At 37.6% G+C, this 6889-nt stretch overlaps 1 long non-coding RNA gene across 1 annotated transcript; it reads left to right on the top strand.

Moving 5' to 3' along the window:
- Nucleotides 1-3353: 3353 nt before the first annotated feature.
- Nucleotides 3354-5272, top strand: LOC117666076 (uncharacterized). Its single transcript, XR_004591596.2, has 2 exons — nt 3354-3546; nt 4986-5272. It is a non-coding gene; the product is annotated as an uncharacterized LOC117666076 (long non-coding RNA).
- Nucleotides 5273-6889: the final 1617 nt, after the last annotated feature.

Here is a 6889-nt window from a genome sequence, read left to right as displayed (position 1 = left end):
ATCCCACCTCCGGGATAGCCTAATACAAATATCAAGAGTTATATGGTAATCAGAAATCTCTTTCCCAAACTCTAGCTCCCCTTTCAGTGTTTCTGGGGAATAAACTAGGCTTTGACTACCAATACTGAGTTCATTCTTTCCAATATGGTTCCCTCCATGAGCCATATGGACAGTAATTCCACAGCACTCAAACAGCAAATGTTGTCCTATTGAGGCATCTGTGAATGTGGCTAAATTATATCAGAAAGATTAATATAGTAAAATACCCTGGTTATGACTATCAAGCCCCCTGGAGAGGAAATATTGCCTATAATAGCATATATTAGAATGCTATTATAATAAGCACTTCCTTCTTGCTTCTTATGGGGAAACTGACCTTCTTCAGATCATTGAGTGGACAGCTATATAAGCTTGTTTTGAACATCATGAAATATATTTAAGAGCCGTGGTGGCGTCTCAGTGGTTAGAATACAGTATTGCAGCCAAATTCTGCCGACTGCCAGCAGTTCTATTCCGATCGGCTCAAGGTTGACTCAGCCTTCCATCCTTCCGAGGTCAGTAAAATGAGGACCCAGATTATTGAGGAAAATTTCCTGACTCTGTAAACTGCTTAGAGAGGGCTGTAAAGCACTATGAAGCGGTATATAAGTCTAAGTGCTATTGTTATTATTTATTTATTCAATAGATTGATATCTTGCTTTTCTTCTAAGAATTCAAGAGGCCACGCATTGCTCTCCTTCTTCCTATTTTTTCCCTCAACTCTTTAAGATTGGCTGGGCTTAGGACACCGACTGATCACAATGAACTTCCATGACTGAGAGTAGATCTGAACCTGGGTCTTCCCCACTTGTAGTACAAGAATCTCTACCATTATATGTTGGCTCTCAAGTTAGAGACTTCTTAGTTGAGTTGGACAATGCACAACACCCACACACCCTGGGCCTGAATAATATTTCTTATTTATTGTGCAGATGATGTTTTTAAATAAATGTAATAAAAATCAGAAGTCTGTTACATCTTTTCCAACTAATGCTTATTATTAAAAAGTATAAGTAGCGTTCTTCATAAGATGCATAGAATGGTTAAACTGATGTAGCATTTGAAAAGATGATGAGGCAAGGGAAGAAGAAGAAAGGATGGTATTGCAAATTTCAAGTACTTAATTAATTAGCAATTGGGATCAGTGGTGAGTTGCCCCCTGGTTCAGACCAGTTCACAAGAACCAGTAGTAAAACCAGCAAGAGGCTCCACCCACCGACCCCGATGTCATCAGGAAGCTTCTGCACAGAAGTGCGTACGTGCATGCAGCCCCATTGCAAACTGGTAGTAAAGGTAAATAGAACCCACCCCTGATTGGGATGTGTTAAAAGTGAGCCAGTTTGATGTAGTGGTTAAAGGTGCTAGATTTGAAACTAGGAGACTGTGAATTCTAGTCCTGCCTTAGACAAGAAGTCAGACTTTAGGCCAATCACTCTAAGCCCTAGGAAGAAGACAATAGCAGAATACTGCTGAAAATGTTATCAAATATCCAGACAGACAATCAGCAATCAAGACTGATCTGAAGGAACACAGAAACACACACAAAAAAAGTATTTAAAACTCATTGTGTTTGTGAAGACTTTCTGAGATAGGCTAAAGCCTTTTGATATAGCCGAGTTCCATAATCTGTCACTCCATGAAGTTGGCATAGTTTCTTCCTTCTTTGAAACTTTGAAATGTGTAAGCAAATAAAACGCTCTGGTATTTCTTTGTTTTTGTTTTGAGCCACAGTGTTAAACTTGCCCCCACTGAATCTTTTGTATGAAGTCTGATGTGTTTGTCCTACATAGAATCCAGAAGGGGATTGCTGACAGATGATAGGATACAGAGAATTTACAAACTAAGCAGGTTTTAAATTCCTAAACTCCTTTATCTCTTAAAGAAGTTTTGGTTGGTCCCCTTCTCAAGAAACCATCACTGCATCCTACCACAGTGGGCAATTTTCATCCAGTATCTCATCTTCCTTTCTTGGGAAAGTTGATGTAGAAGGTGCACAACTGCTTCAGAGGGCCATGGGGGAAGAGGATTATATGGATCCTTTTCTTTCTTTCTTTCTTATTTGCAAAAAGTTTTTTTTTTTTTAACCAAACATACCAATTACATCTTTTCAGAACAGAGCTTTGATCCGGTCATCAATTTGTAAAATTTTTTGTCATCTTTAACAAAATTTTGTATATTCTATTTTGCCATAATACTTATTTCTCAATCTTTCTCAATAAGTCACATATTCAACTAATACCATCTTAAAAAGAGTTTACTCTTATTTCCTTAATCAAAACAATTACCCTTCTATTAACCCACCTAAAATCTTAAATCAGTTAATAACTCATAGTACATTTATCAAATTTAAATCTTATCTCTAATCTTAAAAATATAGCAATTTAACATTTGACATTTAGACATAGTTCTTAATTCAAATAATGCTATTTCAATTTTCTTTTCTTTTTTGCTTAAGTAAAAAATGTTCAAATTATTACAATTGTTAGACATATTTAAACAATATCCCAATTACTATAGCTATCAATTTTCTCAAACAATACCTTCCAATATCTTAATAAAAATTGATTCATTATTTCCATTTATATATTTTCTTTTTACATAATCTAATTTTACCTTTTCTTTTATATACGGATCCTTTTCAATCTGGATTCAGACCTGGGTATAGGACAGAAATGGCATGAGTCATGCTTTTGGATGACCTTCTGGCTAGAGAGGGATGGTGGTAGTAGTGCATCCATCCTTGCACTATTTGACCTTTCAGCATTTCAATACCATCAACCATGTATCCTTCTGGATTGGCTCAGAGGATTGAGGTTGTGTGGCACGATGCTGGGTTGTGCTGGTTTGCCTCCTTTCTTTGGAACTGATTTCAACCGGTTGTGATTGGGAAGGAGAGGTTTAACCCTCAACCCTTATATGTGAGATGCCACAGGGTGCTGTCTCTTCTCCTTTTTAATATTTTCACGAGACCCCTGGGTGAGCTCATCCTTTACCATGGGGTGAGATATCATCAGGAGGCTGATGGTACCCAATTATATATATCTCCATCCCTGGTGAATTAAGCAATGCCATGAATATCTTATCCTCATATGTGAAGGCTGTGTGGGTCTACATGGGGAAAACCTCAGTTGTAATGTGGCAAAACTGAGTGGCTCTGCAAGCCAGAGTGAAGGGTGCAAATAGTGATCACGTAACCACAAAATGCTGCAACAATGAATTGTGAGTTGGTCATTGAGCACCTGAATTGTGATCACATGACCACAAAGACAGCTACAACTACAAGAAAGTACCATAACTACCCCTCATTCAGTGCTGTCGTAACTTTAAACACTGAATGAATCATCATTAAGTAAGGAATACCTATATATCATATTGAAGAAGGAACATATATGAAGGTGCCTCTAATCTTGTGTATAAAGTTGTTTCAGTCTATGACATTGTTGAGACAAAGTAGATATCAAGTTTACCTCAGGATTCCTATTATTATACCACCATTTCTTGTCGCGTGTGAGTATTGGTTCCAGGTTGTGTGATGGTCTGTATATAAAGACCATGAGAAACTCTGGTATTTTTATCCAGTATATGTTGTAGTTTATTAATGAGGTATTTTAATGACTTGAGTGATGAACTGTAAATGGCCACCAGTTGTGTTCTGTAGTTCTGTTTTTTCAGCTACCTATAAATGGGTCCTCCCTAGAAATTGATCTGAAAAGTTAAAATTAATATAGTGTATTTTTTCCATGAATATCATGATTAAAAATATTGGCCTTAATCCTACACGCTACATTAATCTATCTAATGGCTGCTATGTTGATGGCCTCTTTCAGAACCTTGTGTTTCTATGTGTGCCTAAAACAAGATCAAAATTAGAGAACAAAAATGTTTATAGTCACTCTTTTGGATGTTGTTTTTCATTCATGTGTGGGGGTCTCCAACTGCTGTTTTATAGAAAAACCAGCTGGCCTTCCCACACTTCTGGCTCTCCATAATTTCTGCCCACATAGACTTTAAATGCCTGGTCCCTGAAATAATACACAGATTCAAACAACTTTTAGGATTAACTTATTTGAGGGAAAACTATCAGAAAAAAAGATAGTGCTGTCATTTTCATAGAATTCCTCAACATGACAATTTGGGAAATATATTTCCAAAAACAGTTGGTTCTTTCAGTCCCAAGGAGTTTGGAGAAGAACTGTTTTAAATAATCATTTACACACATTTGCATTACAAATATGCCAGTTCTATTAATGTCCAATGAAGTGTTTATTTACATGGAACAGGTGAGGGATGAATCCCTCATGCTTCCTTTGTTTAAAATGTTTATAATTTATGCTTAACAAAATTATGCATGCATGCATACAAACAGTGACTATGTACGTATGTTCTGTATATATTATGTATTATGTATGTAGTGATCACATCTCCAGTAATATCCTCTTCTTTCACAGCTTTTCTCCAAAATGTATTGTGGATTACTGGAGTTCCATTCTTTCCCCTCCCTCATTTTCATAAAATGTCTTTTTCTCTGACTGCTTTATTTTCTGAGCTTTGTTGGTTTATTTTTCTATCAGATCTATCATCCATTTTCCCCTTTTAAATTATAGACACATTTTCTTTTTTAATTCTATAGTGCCTACTGAACATAGAAAACCCACCCATGCCTATATGTAAGATTTGCACTATGTCCTTCAAAGATCTCAGATGCTATAAGATTCCTCGTGATTCTGAAAAACCTCAAAAGGGGATGTAAAGATGGGACTTCAGTTTAAAGTAACCTGTTTCAACATTGTGCCAATGCCTCTGGAAGGATGAGCACCTAAAACTCTTAAGGCACAGATAGTCCTCAAACTCATTTAATTTGGCTTCAGCCTAATTACACAAAATCTTACCAAGAAATTAGAAAGCCCCCTAGTGACAGCACTCTTGTTTACCAACTCTTGTTGCAGGAAAAGAGAAGATGGACAAGTCACAATGAATGAGAAATCAAAAAGGAAATCTGAAAGAGAGAAAAAAATGAGAGAAAGATATGTGTCTCCTTTCACTGCTATTGTAGGCCCTGGCCCAATCCATTCCTTGCTCATGTCTTGCATGCCATGTCACCCTGATAGACAGAACATTCCTGATCAAAACTTATCGATCCATGTCATAGTGGTCATATTTATATTGTCTCCAAAATCCAACTCTTTTTCCCGGAACAGATTGGAAGAATTAAAAAGTATTGCCTTCAAAGCAAGCCCTAATTTTCACACAAATCATTTTTTTATTGCGCTTGGCTATTTGTACACCAAAATGACCTTAAGGTAATAATACCCAAAGGCTTGAAACAAGATTCAAATACTTATGAAAGCAACTTTTAACACCGTGTCCACAATTGCCCTTCTACACTATACCTGGGTACCATTTTCGTAGCATCTTTTCCCTCCCTGCAATCACTTCCCCCAAAGGATGTTAGGGAGAAGATCCCACCCTGATTTTTCTTTCTACCAAATGACCTTCAAATTGATAGATGGTGAAGTTGCACCGCTAGCATTATCAGTTCAAGGGTGACATTTTCAAATTCCAGCATGCAATGATCTAACCTTTCTACCTCTGTTCCTGCTTAGTTGAGAATAGAAGCAGACAGCACAGCTGCTGTGAAGGAATGCAGGAATATTAAAATGATGCTGGTAATTCCTGAGGGGCTAATGTCTCCCATGTTTTTCTGGTTTTTATACAAATTGACAACAGCCACAGGTCTCAAGTGGATCTGATAAGAACTACTCTTAACTCTGACATGTTCTAGAGCAGCAATCCCCAACCTTTGGGGCCTGGCTGGGGAGGGGGCCTGGCTGGGGCCTGGCTGGAGAGGGGGAGAGCCTGGCTGGGGAGGGGGAGAGGGTAACTGGACTGCATGAGCAGTGGGCCAGCGTGTGCGCATGCATACAACCCTTGCGCAAGTTGTGGGCCAACACACATGTGAACAGCTTTGACTTGTGTGAGGGGCGTGCTGGTGCGCACGGGTACAAGTCCCTGCTGGCCTGCTGCTAGTTAGCTAGTGTAAAGCTAGCTTTCCCATCCCCACTCCCACCATAGTTCACCAAGGATAGGCGTGTAAAAGCTGAATAGGATAAACTAGCATTCTAGGCTGTCAGGACTGCATTGTGTGTCTAGCATATTTAGATTTCCCTGACATTGTATGCCATATGCTAAATAAATAAATAAATTGTACCTGGGAATGATGAGATATGTGTTCTTAAAAATCTGGAGGAAATGAAGTTTGCAACAATAGACTTAGTTTATAATTACATTTAGAAGTGATGCAACACCAGAGCTAGTGACTAATATCACAGATTATGGTATATACCATGGCTTGTTATAGATGTCGCAATTGTTTGGCATTACAGAGTACATTTTGCCACAAGCAAATAAGCCTTTTTATCTCGATCTGATAATGTGAACCCAGCAATTATATTTACTAGTTGGTCTTTCAGGCATTTGTTACTCTTAGTACATCACAACACACTGACAGAAAAAAGGGCTTTTTGAAAAAGAAGATGCAAATATAAAACACAAACGGTGCCATTTAGACCTGAATCCAGGAGGATTTGACTTCAATTTTTTCAATCATAACACTGGGGATTTATACTAAGTTTTGTCACTGGATGGAATGAAGAACTTCAAAATTCAGATTTTTCTTTGGATCAAGACTGGTTATTGGACCCCACTAAAATCCTTGTTTTAAGATCAGCTCTTAATGTAATACTATATATAATAAAAATGTTTTGAAAATGTAATCCATAAAAAACTCAGATTATTTAATTTAATTTAAAAATAGTGAGTAAATCTTTTCTTGGAGGGTAGTTTGGGCCTT

The sequence above is a fragment of the Pantherophis guttatus genome, chromosome 1, assembly GCF_059756535.1.
Source record: "Pantherophis guttatus breed Tessera chromosome 1, ASM5975653v1, whole genome shotgun sequence".
Lineage (NCBI taxonomy): Eukaryota > Metazoa > Chordata > Lepidosauria > Squamata > Colubridae > Pantherophis > Pantherophis guttatus.
Note: the sequence above shows the minus strand (reverse complement) of the source record. Positions and strands in the feature narration are given on the sequence as shown.